The sequence below is a fragment of the Aotus nancymaae genome, unplaced genomic scaffold (genome assembly GCF_030222135.1).
Source record: "Aotus nancymaae isolate 86718 unplaced genomic scaffold, 86718_ANA_hifiasm-v0.15.2.pri h1tg000067l, whole genome shotgun sequence".
NCBI classification, from domain to species: domain Eukaryota; kingdom Metazoa; phylum Chordata; class Mammalia; order Primates; family Aotidae; genus Aotus; species Aotus nancymaae.
This window is the reverse complement of record NW_026988482.1, coordinates 24,324,044-24,340,071: the sequence shown is the minus strand read 5'-3', so window position 1 is coordinate 24,340,071 and position 16,028 is coordinate 24,324,044. Positions and strand designations below refer to the sequence as shown.

The window sequence follows — 16,028 nt, the reverse complement described above, 5'->3', positions numbered from 1 at the left end:
TGAGGCACAAAAATCACTTGAGCCTGGGAGGCAGAGGTTGCAGTGAGCCAAGACTGCATCTCTGCACTCCAGCCTGGGCAAGAGGGCAAGGCCCTGTCGCCAAAAAAAAAAAAAAAAGAAAAAATCTGTGGCTGCACGTGTCCCTAAGGGCAGGGAACACTGAGATTGGGATGACAATTGCCTCTGGGAAAGCAAACCAGAGGCTGAGAAGATGGATAGAAGGAAGGTTTCTTTCCCCTCTTTGTATAATCCTTTTTAAACTTTTAAAGTTTGTACTATGTGTTATATTCCCTAGCTACAGAAAAAACAAAATGGGAAGGGGAAAGACAAGGGATTTTTCCTTTCTTCTTTTTTTTTTTTTTGAGCCAGGGTCTCACTTTCTCACCCAGGCTGGAGTGCAGTGGCATAATCTGGTGTGATCAAAGCTTACTGCAGCCTCAAACTCCTAGGTTCGGGAACAGTGGCTCACATCTGTAATCCAGCAGTTTGAAAGGCTGAGGCAGGCAGATCACTTGAGCTAGTCGGTTTGAGACCAGCCTGAGCAACATGGCAAAACCCTGTCTCTACAAAAAATTAAAAAAAAAAAAAAATTACTGGGCTCAAAAGATCCTTCCACCTCAACTAATTTTTTTCTTTATTTTTTGTAGAGACAGGGTCTCGCTTTGTTGCCAAAGCTGGTCTCAAACTCCTGGCTTCAAGTAATCCTTTCACCTTGGCCTCCCAAAGTGCTGGATTACAGGCATGAGCCCAGCCTCCTTTTCTCTTTTCTTTCTACTTTAATTCTGCTTTGGCCTCCCCAGTAGCTGAATTACATGCACACATCACCATGCCCAGCTAATTTTTGTTTTTGTTTTTGTTTTTTATATGGAGTTTCACTTGTTACCCAGGCTGGAGTGCAATGGCACAATCTCAGCTCACTGCAGCCTCTGCCTCCTGGGTTCAAGCAATTCTCCTGCCTCAGCCTCCCCAGTAGCTAGGACTACAGACGTGCGCCACCACACCTGGCTAATTTTTGTATTTTAGTAGAGTCAGGGTTTCACCATGTTGACCAGGATGGTCTCAATCTCTTGACCTAGTGATCCACCCGCATCAGCATCCCAAAGTGCTGGGATTACAGGCGTGAGCCACCATACCCGGCCCTTTTCTTTCCTTCCCCCGCCATCCCAAGACAGAGTTTCACTTGTTGCTCAAGCTGGAGTGCAAGGCGGGATCTCGGCTCAAGGCTCCGCCTCCCATTTTCAAGTGATTCTCCTGCCTCAGCCTCCTAAGTAGCTGGGATTACAGGTGCCCACCACCACCCCCAGCTAATTTTTGTTTTTTGTTGTTGTTGTTTTTGAGATGGAGGCTCTCTCTGTCACCCATGCTGGAGTGCAGTGGCTCGATCTCAGCTCACTGCAACCTCCAATTCCCAGGTTCAAGCAATTCTCCTACCTCAGCCTCCTGAGTAGCTGGGATTACAGGTGCCCACCATTACGCTCAGCTAATTTTTGCATTTTTAGTAGAGATGGTGTTTCACCACGTTGGCCAGGCTGGTCTCGAACTCCTGACCTCAGGTGATCTAACTGCCTCAGCTCCCAAAGTACTGGGATTTCTCTACTAAAGCGTGAGCAACCGTACCTGGACAATTTTTGTATTTTTAGTAGAGACAGGGTTTTGCCATGTTGGCCAGACTGGTCTCAAACTTTTTTTATTTTTGAGACAGAGTTTCGCTCTTGTTACCCAGGCTGGAGTGCAATGGCGCGATCTCGGCTCACCGCAACCTCCACCTCCTGGGTTCAAGCAATTCTCCTGCCTCGGCCTCCCGAGTAGCTGGGACTACAGGCGGGCGCTACCATGCCCAGCTAATTTTTGTATTTTTAGTAGAGACGGGGTTTCACCATGTTGACCAGGATGGTCTCGATCTCTTGACCTCGTGATCCACGCCTCGGCCTCCCAAAGTGCTGGGATTACAGGCATGAGTCACCGCTCCCAGCCTCTTTCCACTTTTAACTTCCAGACTACTTATTTTAAATCTATGTATTATTCAACAGAGCTTTTTCCCCCACTATTAATGTTTTAAAATGCTAAGCTGGCCAGAGGTGGTGGCTCACGCCTGTAATCCCAGCACTTTGGGAGGCCAAGGCAGGAGGATCACCTGAGGTCAGGAGTTCAAGACCAGACTGACTAACATGGAGAAACCCCATCTCTACTAAAAATACAAAAACTTAGCCGGGCATAGAATAGCACATGCCTGTGATCCCAGCTACTCAGGAGGCTGAAACAGGAGAATCACTTGAACCCAGGAGGCGGAGGCTGCAGTGAGCTAAGATCGTGCCATCACACTCCAGCCTGGGCAACAAGAGTGAAACTCCATCTCAAAAAAAAAAAAATTCTAAGTCAGGTATGGTGGCTCATGTCTACAATCCCAGCACTTTGAGAGCCTGAGGTGGGAGGACTGTTTGAGCCCAGGGGTTTTGAGATCAGCCTGGACAACATAGTGAGATCCCACCTCCACAAAAAATTTAAAAAATTAGCCGGGCACAGCGGCATGTGCCTGTAGTCCCTGCTACTTGGGAGGCTAAGGTGAGAGGACAGCTTGAGCCTAGGAGGTCGAGGCTGCAGTAAGCTATAATCATGCCACCGCACTCCAGCCTGGATGACAGAATGAGATCCTGTCTCAAAAGACGTGTGGATCACCTGAGGTCAGGAGTTGGAGGCCAGCCTGACCAACAAGGTGAAACCCCGTATCTACTAAAAATACAAAAAGTAGCCAGGTGTGGTGGTGGGCACTTATAATCCTAGCTACTCAGGAAGCTGAGGCAGGAGAATCACTTGAACCCAAGAGGCAGAAGTTTCAGTGTGCCAAGAGCATACCACTGTACTCTAGCCTGGGCAAGAGAGTGAGACTTTGTCTCGAAAAAATAAAGAAGTTTACAGAAAGAGGTGTCCAGCAAAAAAATAAGTAAATAAATAAGGCCGGACGTGGTGGCTCACGCCTATAATCTCAGCATTTTGGGAGGCCGAGGCTGGAGGATCAACTGAGGTCAGGAGTTCAAGACCAGCCTGGCCAACATGGTGAAACGTTGTCTTTTTTTTTTTAAATAAATAAACAAATAAATAAAAATGAAAATAAATAAATAAATAAAATTATGTGGTTATCATTTTGGCCAGTATATGATTATTCCTCAACTTTCTTTTGCAGAAATGTCTCTTTTCAAGTACCTTACCTCACCTTCTAGTGCTAGGTTGCTTTAAAAGCCTTATCTTCCTGGAGAGCAGAGGCCCTGCAGGAAAAGGAGGAAACAATATTGGTGAATGCCCACAACTGACGAAGAATTATACCACACTGACAACTCCAAAGGAAGTGGGGAATGCTGCTGAGTCTCCTGCCCACACCATCAATTAGTCACCCTTCTTTGCCAAAGGTCACAGTAAGAAAATGAAACATAGGCCAGGCGCGGTGGCTCACGCCTGTAATTCTAGCACTTTGGGAGGCCAAGGTGGGTGGATCACCTGAGGTCAAGAGTTCAAGACCGCCGGGCGCAGTGGCTCACGCCTGTAATCCCAGCACTTTGGGAAGCCGCGGCGGGTGGATCACGAGGTCAAGAGATCAAGACCATCCTGGTCAACATGGTGAAACCCCATCTCTACTAAAAATACAAAAAATTAGCTGGGCGTGGTGGCGCGTGCCTGTAATTCCAGCTACTCAGGAGGCTAAGGCAGGAGAATTGCCTGAATCCAGGAGGCGGAGGTTGTGGTCAGCTGAGATCGCGCCACTGCACTCCAGCCTGGGTAACAAGAGCGAAACTCCGCCTCAAAAAAAAAGGAAAAAAAAAAAAAAAAGAGTTCAAGACCAGCCTGGCCATCACAGTGAAACCCCATCTTAAAAAAAAAAAAAAATGAAACATTTTCTGTACAGTCAATCCAGAACCAAAAATTATAAACAGTAAAATTAATTTCAGTGTCTGTATTTTAGACAGTGGTATTTTTTTTAAATGATTAGCTCAAGAAAGTATAAGTGAGAAGCAAAACTCAATACTACAAAACCTCAAATTTGGCTCACTACAACCTCCACATCCCGGGTTCAGGTAATTTTTCTACCTCAGCCTACCAAGTAACTGGGATTACAGGAACACGCCACCATGCCCAGCTAATTTTTGTATTTTTTAGCAGAGACAGGGTTTCACCATGTTGGACAGGCTGGTCTCGAACTCCTGAGCTCAGGTGAGCTGCCCGCCTCAGCCTCCCAAAGCACTGGGATTACAGGCATGAGCCACTGCACCTGGCCTAAAACCTCAACACTATTAAATGTATCTCATGACAAGCAAGATAAAAACATTTGGTCATAAAAGTAATTTTTTAAATATTCAGCTGATTGTTCCCAGTAGAATCCTGCTTTCAAAATGTAAATATAGCCGAGCCTGGTGGCTCACACCTGTAATCCAAGCACTTTGGAGGCCAAGGTGGGCGGATCAGCTGAGGTCGGGAGTTCAAGACAGCCTGACCAACATGGTGAAACCCCGTCTTAAAAAAAAAAAATAAGGGAGGCCAGGCGTGGTGGCTCACGCCTGTAATACAAGCACTTTGGAGGCCAAGGTGGGTGGATCACCTGTGGTCGGGGGTTCAAGACCAGCCTGACCAACATGTCGAAATCCCGTCTTAGAAAAAAAAAAGAATAAAAATTAAAAATAAAAAAAAGTAAATATAAATTAAGTCAACATACTGCTAAAGTTTGTTCAGATTTACTTCACTCTAACACAGAATACAGACCAGCTTCACCAACTTTGACACTCTCAGTTAATGATCTTCTACTACTGCATCTCATCCATCTTTCTACCTTGGACCCCGAGTAAGACTAAGAAAATGCTTAGCTATCAAACCTAAGAAATTGGAAAATAGGAAATGCTATTCATTAAGGCTAAATTAAGCCTTCTGGCTGGTGTAATTTTGTAAGCTACTATAAATTACTATTTATAGAAGTTGCTGGCATGCAGTAGCTCACACATGTAATTCCAGCACTCTGGGAGACTAAGGTGGGCAGATCACCTGAGGTCGGGAGTTCAAGACCAGCCTGACCAAAATGGAGAAAATCCTGTCTCTACTAAAAATAAAAAAATTAGCCAGGCATAATGGCATGTGCCTATAATCACAGCTACTTAGGAGGCAGAGGCAGAAGAATCACTTGAACGCGGGAGGCAAAAGCTGCAGTGAGCCGAGATTGTGCCACTGCACTCCAGCCTGGAAGAGAGCAAGACTCCGGCTCAAAAAATAAAAACTAGCCAGGTATGGTGGCACATGCCTCCCAGCTACTCTGAAGGCTGAGGCAAGAGAATCACTTGAACCTGGGAGGTGGAGGTTGCAGTAAGCTGAGATCATGCCATTGCACTCCAGCCTAGGCAACAAAGCGAAACTCCATCTCGAAAAAACAAAAAACTGCCATCACTTTACTCCAGGTCTAGAGTATCACCACAAAAAAAGTAGAGGCGGCCAGGCGTGATGGTTCATGTGGTGGCTCACAGGCAAATCACGAGGTCAGGAGTTCAAGACCAGCCTGGCCAACATGGTGAAACCCCATCTCTACTAAAAATAAAAAATTAGCAAGGCACGGTGGCAGTTCACCTGTTGTCCCAGGTACTTGGGAGGCTAAGGCAGGAGAACAGATTGAACCCGGAAGGCAGAGGTTGCAGTGAGCCGAGATCCCGCCACTGCACTCCAGCCTGGGCCACAGAGGAAGACTCCATTTCAAAAAAAAAAAAAAAGAAGGAAAGAAAAAGTAGAGGAAAGGGCTTAAAAAGCAACAGCATGAAAACTGGCAAGCCGGGCACAGTGGCTCACACCTGTAATCCCAGCACTTTGGGAGGCTGAGGTGGACGGACGACCTGAGGTCAGGAATTCGAGACCAGCCTGACCAACATGGAGAAACCCCATCTCTACTAAAGATACAAAATAGCCAGGCATGGTGACACATGCCTGTAATCCCAGCTACTCAGAAGGCTGAGGTAGGAGAATCGCTTGAACCTGGGAGGCAGAGGTTGCATGAGCCATGATCACACCACTGCATTCCAGCCTGGGCAACAAGAGCAAAACTTCATCTAAAAAAAAAAGAAACAATGGCAAAGGCACACAAATACTCTTTAAGTGGAAGGGGGTAAAAGTTACTCCAGAAAGAGAGCCAGAAATCCTCGACCAACACACAGCACACACACAAGAACACACTACCCAAATTTATTCCCACTTGAGTTCCCTTGAGGTTCAATACTCTCTCTCATCCCGATCTGGGTCCCTTTTTTCTTTTTTTTTTGAGACAGAGTCTCCCTCTATTACCGAGGCTGGAGTACAGTGGTGGTATCTCGGCCCACTGCAGCCCCTGCCTCCTGGGTTCAAGCAATTCTCCTGTCTTAGTCTCCCAAGTATCTGAGACGACTGGCACATGCCACCACACCCGGCTAATTTTTGTATTTTTAGTAGGGTTTGGGTTTCACTATGTTGGCCAGACTGGTCTTGAACGACTGGCCTCAAGTGATACGCCGGAGTCAGCCACCCTAACTGCTGGAATTACAAGTCTGAGCCACTGCACCAGCCTCTGGGTCCCTTTTGATGTTCATACCAGCGTTTCTTATTTTCTGATACTCTGAAAGTCTCTAGTCCTCCAACAGTCACATTCTGCAGCAGCTCTAATCTAAATGGCACACTTCCCTTGGAACCTGGACGTTGAATCACACTTCTCAACACTAACTTCCTACTGGGCTAGAAAAAAATACACAAGTCCTCACTGGAATTTTTGCCCATCCATAAAATGGATCTGCCACACTTGTCATTCCAACAACTAGCTAGTGGTATGCCTCTTACCAAGAAGGCTACAGGCAAAATAAACCCAACTCAAAAAGGCAAGTACAGGTGGGACACGATGGCTCATGCCTGTAATCCCAGCACTTTGGGAGGCCAAGGCGGGCAGATCACCTGTGGTCAGGAGTTTGAGACCAGCCTGGCCAACATGGTGAAAACCCATCTCTACTAAAAATACAAAAATTAGCCGGGTGTGGTGGTGGATGTCTAATCCCAGCTACTGGCCAACATGGTGAAACCCCATCTCTCTCTCTCTTTTTTTTTTTTAAATAAAGACGGGGTTTCCACATGTTGGTCAGGCTGGTCTTGAACTCCCAACCTCAGGTGATCCGCCCACCTTGGCCTCCAAAGTGCTTGTATTACAGGCGTGAGCCACCACACCCGGCCAGTGAAACCCCATCTCTACTAAAAATACAAAAATCAGCCAGGCATGGTGGCGCGTGCCTGTAATCCCAGCTACTCAAGAGACTGAGGCAGGAGAATTACTTGAACCCAGGAGGCGGAGGTTGCAGTGAGCCAAGATCACATCATTACACTCCAGCTCTGGATCACAGAGCAAGACTCCATCTCAGGAAGAAAAAAAAAAATCCAAAAGTTTATCACACCATGGCTTCAAAGCTCACTCTTCCTATATAACTCTAAACTCCTTAATGCAGCATTCTGGCCCTAACCCAACCTTCCAGAACACTCAAAAAAGTATCTGGCGGGCGCGGTAGCTCGCACTTGGGAGGCTGGGACAGGCAGATGGCTTGAGCTCAGGGGTTCAAGATTAGCCAGGGCAATGTGGTAAAACCCTGCCTCTACAAAAAAAATCAAAAAATAAAAAACAAAAAACTTAGCCAGTCATGGTGGCGGGCCCCTGTAGTCCTAGTTACTGGGGAAGCTGAGGTGTCTCCAGTTACTCAGGAGACTGAGGCAGAATTGCTTGAACCCAGGAGGCAGAGGCTGCAGTGAGCCGAGATCATGTCACTGCACTAAAACCTGGATGACAGAGCGAGACCCCATCTCAGGAATTAAAGAAAAAAAAAAAAGGTACCCAGTCTTCCTCCCACTACTGGTCACTGCCTCTCCTTACCTCTTTTCCTCTCACAGAGTTCTAATCTTTCTGCTATCTTCCTTTACCAGTCAAACCACTAATCCTTCTTAAAGGTCCACCTCAAATGCACTCCTCTCCTGAAGTCTGCCCTCCCTTCCTGGACTAGGAACCAACTTCCTTAGCTTACCTCCACATGATCCCCAAAGCAATCAGCACAGGCCCTAAGTAGGGTCTGACAAGCCCTGGTTTCTGAAACTGGTCCCTCACAGCATGTTCCCAGAGTTCTACCTGGATTCCCTGATCACCTCTCCCATATTGTCTTATCTTACGCTCGACACCTGGCACCCAGGCTTGGTCTTCACCAGAGAAGCACCCGAATGAGTACACCATTAACAGTTTGATACAACATAAACACACAATGAGTACAGACAGCCAAATGTTCAACCTGAGTTCAAATCCCGACTCTGCCACATGACAACTGTGCAACCTTGGGCACATTCCTTCTTCTGTGACTCAGTTTCCTCAGTCAATATAAAGAGTTTTCATAAGCAGGCCGGGCGCGGTGGCTCACGCCTGTAATCCCAGCACTGTGGGAGGCCAAGGTGGGTGGATCACGAGGTCAAGAGATCGAGACCATCCTGGTCAACATGGTGAAACCCCGTCTCTACTAAAAATCCAAAAAATTAGCTGGGCATGGTGGCAAGTGCCTGTAAATCACAGCTACTCGGGAGGCTGAGGCAGGAGAATTGCCTGAACCCAGGAGGTGGAGGTTGCGGTGAGCCGAGATCGTGCCATTGCACTCCAGCCTGGGTAACAAGAGTGAAACTCCATCTCAAAAAAAAAGAGTTTTCATAAGCATTAGCAATGGTACACAGAAAGCAGAAACAAAAGGCCCTAGACCGCAGCTCATGTAGGTACACATTGAGATTACTGACAAAGGGAGCAGGAAAGGCCAAACAATGAGGTAAAGAAATGTCCAGGCAGCCAGGCAAGGTGACTCTCACCTGTAATTCCAGCACTTTGGGAGGCCAAGGTGGGCAGATCACCTGAGGTAGGGAGTTTGAGACCAGCCTGACCAACATGGAGAAACCCTGTATCTACTAAAAATACAAAATTAGCCAAGCGCGGTGGCACATGCCTGTTATCCCAGCTACTCGGGAGGCTGAGGCAGGATAATCACTTGAACCCAGGAGGCGGAGGTTGTGGTGAGCCAAGACCACGCTATTGCACTCCAGCCTGGGCAACAAGAGCAAAACTCCATCTCAATTAAAAAAAAAAAAAATAGCAAAGAAAAGAAAAGAAGAGATGGCTGGCGTCGTAGCTCACACTTGTAATCCCAGCACTTTCGGAGGTTGAAGGCAGATCACCTGAGCTCAGAAGTTCGAGACCAGCCTCGGAAACATGGAGAAAACCCATCTCTACAAAAAATACAAAAATTAGGGTAGGGCGTAGTGGCTCAAGCCTGTAATCCTAGCACTTTAGGAGACTGAGGCAGGTGGATCACCTGAGGTCAGGAGTTCAAGACCAGCCTGGCCAATATGGCATAACCCCGTCTCTACTAAAACTACAAAAATTAGCTGGGTGCGGTGGTACATGGGGCAGGGGTGGTGGGCGGGGGGGAGGTCGGAGGTTGCAGTGAGCTGAGATCACACCACTTCATTCCAGACTGAGCAAGAGAGCAAAACTCCATCTCAAAAAAAAAAAAAAAAAAAAAGGCTTGGTGTGGTAGCTCATGCCTGTAATCCTAGCACTTTGGGAAGCCAAGGCAGGTGGATTTACCTGAGGTCAGGAGTTCAAGACCAGCCTGGCCAACATGCTAAAAACCCAGTCTCTACGAAAAATACAAAAAATTAGCCAGGTGCAGTGGCGCACTCCTGTAATTCCAGTTACTCTGGAGGCTGAGGCAGGACAATCACTTGAACCTAGGAGGTGGAGGTTGTGGTGAGCTGAAATCACACCACTGCACTCCAGCCAGGGCTACAGAGTGAGACTTCGTCTCAAAAAAAAAAAAAAAAAAAAAAATTAGCCAAGAGTGATGGAGTGAGCCTGTGGTCCCAGCTACTGGGGAGGCTGAGGTGGGAGGATCACTTGAGCCAGGGAGGTCGGTCGATACTGCAGCAAGCCAAGATCACACCACTGCATTCCAGCCTGGGCAACAGAGACCTTGTCTCAAAAAAAAAAAAAAAGAAAAGAAAAGAAAAGAAAAAAAAATGAAACATTCTCTCATCTGCTGCTACAAGGATGTACATACATTGACTCTCATGGGTTAAGATACCTACTATGCCCAAGAGGAAATGCAATACCTCAGGTTCAAGTAGGGGATAAAGTTTTTTTTTTGTTTTTTGAGACAGAGTTTCACTCTTGTCACCCAGGCTGGACTGCAATGGCACGATCTCAGCTCACTGCAACCTCCTGAATTCAAGTAATTCTTGAACTCCTGAGTCTCAGCCTCCTGAGGAGCTGGGATTACAGGCAACTGACACCACGCCCGGCTAATTTTTATATTTTTTAATAGGGTGAATCACATAGGGGTTTCACCATGTTGGCCAGGCTGGTCCTGAACTCCTGACCTCAGGTAATCCACCTGCCTTGGCCTCCCAGTGCTGGGATTACAGGCATGAGCCACCGCACCCAGACAGGAGATAAAGTTTTTAATAATCAAATCCCAGGCCTCCTTTCCTATGCATCAACTCCAGTCTAAGTGGTCCCTAAGCGGTCCCTCCAAATCCCAAATCCCAAATCCCACCATCCTCAACACTTAACAGACACCAGCAAATCTGTGGGCCACTATACCAGGTAGTCAAGAGGGAATTTAAATCGTCGGTTATGCTTGGTCTTCCAGTCCATGAATTTCAGAATGCAGCTCCTCCCCACCCCATCATGGGGCAACATCCCCTCTGTTCTACCTTTTCAGTCTCTCTTTTCTGATGGCTCCTTCTCCCTCCCCATCACTCCTCTGTTGGCTGACTTAACTGCCAGAGGTCCTGACCCCCTCCTCACTCTGCCACTCCACCAGCAATATCTTTCTAAACACAGGTCCAAGTCACACCACTATACTGATTAAAAGACTCCCCAGGCTGGGTGTGGTGGCTCACGCCTGTAATCTCAACACTTTGGGAGGCCGAGGCGGGTGGATCACCTGAGGCCAGGAGTTTGAAACCAGCCTGACCAACATGGAGAAACCCCGTCTCTATTTACAAAAAAAAAAGACTCCCCAGACTCCTGGACCCCACATATAAAGTTGGAACTCCTGAGCACAACAAGGAAGACCCAGAGCTCCCACCTGCCAAGCTGGAGGACTCCCAAGCACTATTTTAGGTGCTCATGTACATGTGGTTCCCCGTGTCCAGGCCTTGATGTCCCCCACTAATTCCTGCTGGCCATGCAAGCCACAGCTCTGGAATTCCCTCTCTCCTCAGGCTACTATTCTAGCATGCTTAGTGGGCAGACACTATTAATCATGGGTTCCCTGGTCCCCACTGCCCCCAAACTGAATTCCTTAAGGGCAGGAGTAAACTCTTTTACATGGGTTCCCAGGATCTACAACAGAATTTGGCAAGTAGTGAATCAAAATATTTGTTAAAATGAATAAACGCATTTTGCCAAATCAATTTTTAAGAACAGTGAGGATGTGAACTGTGCCTCTTTTAACAAAGGCACATATCAACACAAGCTTTTATATGCCATAGGATCCTCACATGATGTATCCAACTCCCTACTTAAATTTGATTTCTCCAAAATACAGCCCCTCAGCCTCTTTTAAGCACAAAGGCCGTGAGGTCTTCTTCCTTAGCTCACAGCAAAAAAAAAAAAAAAAAAAAAAACCCACAAAAGTTCAACTAAACTTCTCCATACTCAAACTACAGATTTGTATGCCTCCAAAATGTAGTACGGTGGAATTCTTTTTTAGAACAAGAACATTCCAAAATAATCGTGTCTCTGAACACAGCATAGAACCTGATAAAATTACAATACCCCACTACACCAGACTTTCCAAAACACCTGAAAGCACATCCAACTCTTTATCTGGAATTAGGTCCTATATAAACACCACCCTCCCTTCACAGAGTCTGGCTTCCATGCCAGGAATCACTTCTACTCGATTATTTAGGGAAACAGCAGGCTGGAATCTTAAGTTAGAACTCTGCGCTATAAAGGTGCTGTCCCAGGCTCTTGTCCCAACCAGTCAAAATTTCATCGTCACCATTAACACTAATTCTGAAGTAACTCGATTTACAAAAATAAGAACTTTCCAAGTTATAGAGATTAAAAGATGCATTTTAAGTTACCAGTTGAGTTTGTAGGAAATTAACTTGGAATTTATGGCAAAAAGATTCTGACCCGAGACGACATTTTCTATGGAGACACTGTCCAAATACACTCGCAGATAAACCTGGTGTGCCAAATACAAAGTGAAAAGGTGAAAAGGTGGTAAGTTGGCTTCCAAAGGAGCTCAAATAGGGGTGAGGGACCCCACCAAGCCTCTGAACAACTCTGAGCAGTGGCGGCAGCGGTGCCCTTCCCTGCCTCTGGGGGGGCTCGACGCCCCACAGTCGGAATCCGGCCCAATTGGGCCACGACCCCTATAGAAAGCCCGGGAGGCGGCCCAATCACAACCGCGGCCAAGGCACAGGATCCACGTTCCCGGGAGCGCGGGCCGAGCTAAGGCCTGGCCCATCGCCGCGGCGCGCGGCCCGGGCCTTGCAGCCGAACGCTCCGAGCCTTTGCCTGAGGGACCAAGAGCAAAGGGGCGGCTCCGCCCGGGCGGCACCGCCTCCTCACCCACAAGGACGTCCGCGGCAGTGTCCCCGCCCCGGGCAGAACAGCGAGCAGCAGCAGGTGTTCCGCGGAAGGCTCAGCCGGCAAAGGGGATGGGGGCCCGAGCAACCAGGCACAGCGGCAGGGGGCGAGCGGTGCACTCACCGAGCGCAGGCGGGAGGGCCGCGGCAGGTGTTCGCTCCTTCTGGCCCCAGGACGCCGCCACTGCCGCTCCCCGGGGACTCGGCGCGAAGCTGCCGCCGCCGCCGCCGCCAAGCCCAAGCAGCGCGAGCGCAGCGCCGCAGCCTCCGCGCGAGCACGTACCGGGCGGTGAGAGGGCGCCGAGCGCGAGGGCGGGGCGCGCGGCCGGAGCCTAGCAACCGCCTGACACGCGAGTGCTGTAGCCAATCCAGCGCCCAGCTCCGCGCGGCGCCGACTGCCTGTCCGCGCGCCGCCCGCTTCTGCCTGCGTCGGCCGCTCCGCAGCGCGCCGCACCCGCGCGCAAGCCCCGCCCCAGCCCACACCTCTCTGCTCATTGGCTAACCACGCCCCTGCCCTAAAAGTCACGCCCCATCATGGAAGCCTCGCCCCCATGGCCAGGCCGGTCCGTCCCGGGACACACCCCGGTGGCCGGTGCCGGTCACCCGAAGCCTTCGGGACCAGGAGTGTGGGGGAGGGGCGAACCCCCCAACTTCAGGCCTTTGGGCCTCTAAGAGTAAACGAGGGATAATCAGGACTGCGAACCGGCCCAGCAACTGGCCACCCGTCGACTGCATTCAGCCTTCCTAATTTCCCTCGAATGCAAATCAAGGGGTATTTATAAGCCACGAGAACAATCAGGAAGCGTTCTCTCAATTGCAAAGGATGAAAGCCTTGCTTCCCGGCCCTAAGGGAAGACTGAGGCTAGGACCTGGAGCAGCGGGAAGCTAGCTCATCTCCTACGGCCTCGCCCACAGCAGGCTGGGGAGTCTGAAAGCACTTCAGGCCTAACCCTTCTCCCCTCCCCCTGCCTGGAACGCTGGAATCTGATGCCTGCTCTCCTGCCCAAAATAGCTCTAACCCGCAGGCGCTGGTCACTCACTCCTAGTGGCCGGCATTCTTTGGGTGGGGAAAGAAATAAGAGACGGGGGTTACTGCCTGGAGCATTCAAGGTGGGGGTCCTAAAATAGCTCTAGCTCTTCCCAGTCTTACCTGCAGCCCCCCACTCCAAAGGCCCCAGACTTTACAGTTATTGAACCTGACAGTTAGTGGATGGGTCTGGGAACGAGACCCGTGGTGGAGTCTAGCTACTTTTCATCTCCACATCATGCCCAGGATGGGTCCATTCCCTCCTTGGCCTGTGGCCAGGTTGGAATTCTAGGCCTGCACTCTTGACAGCAAGCATATTCTGAACATAGAACTGGCTGCCACCTGCTAGAGAGCTCTGGGGCTCCCTGGCTTTCTCTCCTTCCTCAGGAGTGTCTAGAAGAAGCAAGTTATGGAGAGGAAAAGAATGTCCCATCTCCCAAAAACACATACCTGTTTGCAATTCTCCCCCGCCTCTATAAAAAAATACCAAAAAAAGGTGGCTCACGCCTATAATCCCAGCACTTTGGGAGGCCAAGGCGGGTGGATCACGAGGTCAAGAGATCAAGACCATCCTGGTCAACAAGGTGAAACCCCGTCTCTAGTAAAAATACAAAAATTAGCTGGGCATGGTGGTGCGCGCCTGTAGTCCCGGCTACTCAGGAAGCTGAGGCAGGAGAATTGCCTGAACCCAGGAGGCGGAGGTTGCAGTGAGCCGAGATCGTGCCATTGCACTCCAGTCTGGGTAACAACAGTGAAACTCGGTCTCAAAAAAAAAAAAACAAAAACAAAAACAAAATAAAATAAAATAAAATAAAATAAAAATTTGGCGAGGCGCAGTGGCTCACACCTATAATCCCAGCACTTTGGGAGGCCAAGGCAGGCAGACCACCTGAGGTCGGGAGTTCGAGACCAGCCTAGGCAACATGGAGGCACCCCCGTCTCTACTAAAAATACAAAATCAGGCGTGGTGGTTCATGCCTATAATCTCAGCTACTCAGGTGGCTGAGGCAGTAGAATCGCTTGAACCCAGGAGGCACGGGTTGTGGTTGTGGTGAACTAAGATCTCACAATTGCACTCCAGCATAGGCAACAAGAGTGAAACTCCGTCTCAAAGAAAAAAAAAAAAAAGTCCGGGCGTGGTGGCTCACACCTGTAATCCAAGCACTTTGGAGGCCAAGGCGAGCAGATCACCTGATGTGGAGAGCTCAAGACCAGCCTGACCAACATAGTGAAACCCCGTCTTTTTTTAAAATAATAAATAATAAATATAAATATAAATTTTAAAAAAAACGCAGCAACTTCGGTTCGCATCTGAGTCACAGCACCAAAAAATAAAAATAAAAAAATTTGACTCAGCACAGTGGCTCACGCCTGTAATCCCAGCACTTTGGGAGGCCAAGGCAGGTGGATCACCTGAGGCCAGGAACTTGAGACCAGCCTGGCCAACATGGCGAAACCCTGTCTCTACTAAAATACAAAAATTAGCCAGGCATGATGGCCAGCGCCTGTAATCCCAACTACTTGGGAGGCTGGGGCAGAATTTCTTGAACATGGGAGGTTGTACTGAGCTGAGATCACGACACTGCACTCCAGCTTGGGTAACATAGCAAAAGACTTTATCTCAAAAAAAAAATGCGGCCGGGCACGGTGGCTCACGCCTGTAATCCCAGAATTTTGGGAGGCCGAGGCAGGCGGATCACGAGGTCAAGAGATGGAGACCATCCTGGCCAACATGGTGAAACCCCGTTTCTACTAAAAGTACAAAAATTAGCTGGTTGTGGTGGCGTGCACCTATAGTCCCAGCTACTCAGGAGGCTGAGGCAGGAGAATTGCTTGAACCCGGGAGGCAGAGATTGCAGTGAGCCAAGATCGTGCCACTGCATTCCAGCCTGGCACCTGGCAACAAAGGGAGAATCTGTCTCAAAAAAAAAAAAAAAAAAAAAAAAAAAAATGTTGCCAGGCATGGTGCCTCACCCCTGTAATCCCAGCACTTTGGGAGACCAAGGCAGCCAGATCACCTGAGGTCAGGAGTTCGAGACCAGCCTGGCCAACATGGTGAAACCCATCTCCACTAAAAATACAAAAATAACGGTGGCTCACGCCTGTAATCCCAGCACTTTGGGAGGCCGAGGCGGGTGGATCACAAGGTCAAGAGATTGAGACCATCCTGGTCAACATGGTGAAACCCCGTCTCTACTAAAAATACAAAAAATTAGCTGGGCTTGGTGGCGCGTGCCTGTAATCCCGGCTACTCAGGAGGCTGAGGCAGGAGAATTGCCTGAACCCAGGAGGCGGAGGTTGCGGTGAGCCGAGATCGCGCCATTGCACTCCAGCCTGGGTA

At 48.9% G+C, this 16,028-nt stretch overlaps 1 protein-coding gene across 3 annotated transcripts in view; it reads right to left on the bottom strand.

The window, feature by feature from the left end:
- Positions 1 to 12,951, bottom strand: part of DAG1 (dystroglycan 1) — a 68,742-nt gene extending 55,791 nt beyond the window's left edge. The window contains exons 1-2 of one of the 3 annotated variants that reach the window (XM_064367106.1): positions 12,785 to 12,951; positions 3,207 to 3,263 (exon numbers count right to left, since the gene is read on the bottom strand). The gene's annotated coding sequence lies outside the window, so the exon portion shown is untranslated. Of the gene's footprint in view, positions 1 to 3,206; positions 3,264 to 12,150; positions 12,381 to 12,784 lie in introns of those variants that run through there. The other 2 variants (XM_064367104.1, XM_064367103.1) reach the window with 2 other exon arrangements.
- Positions 12,952 to 16,028: the final 3,077 nt, after the last annotated feature.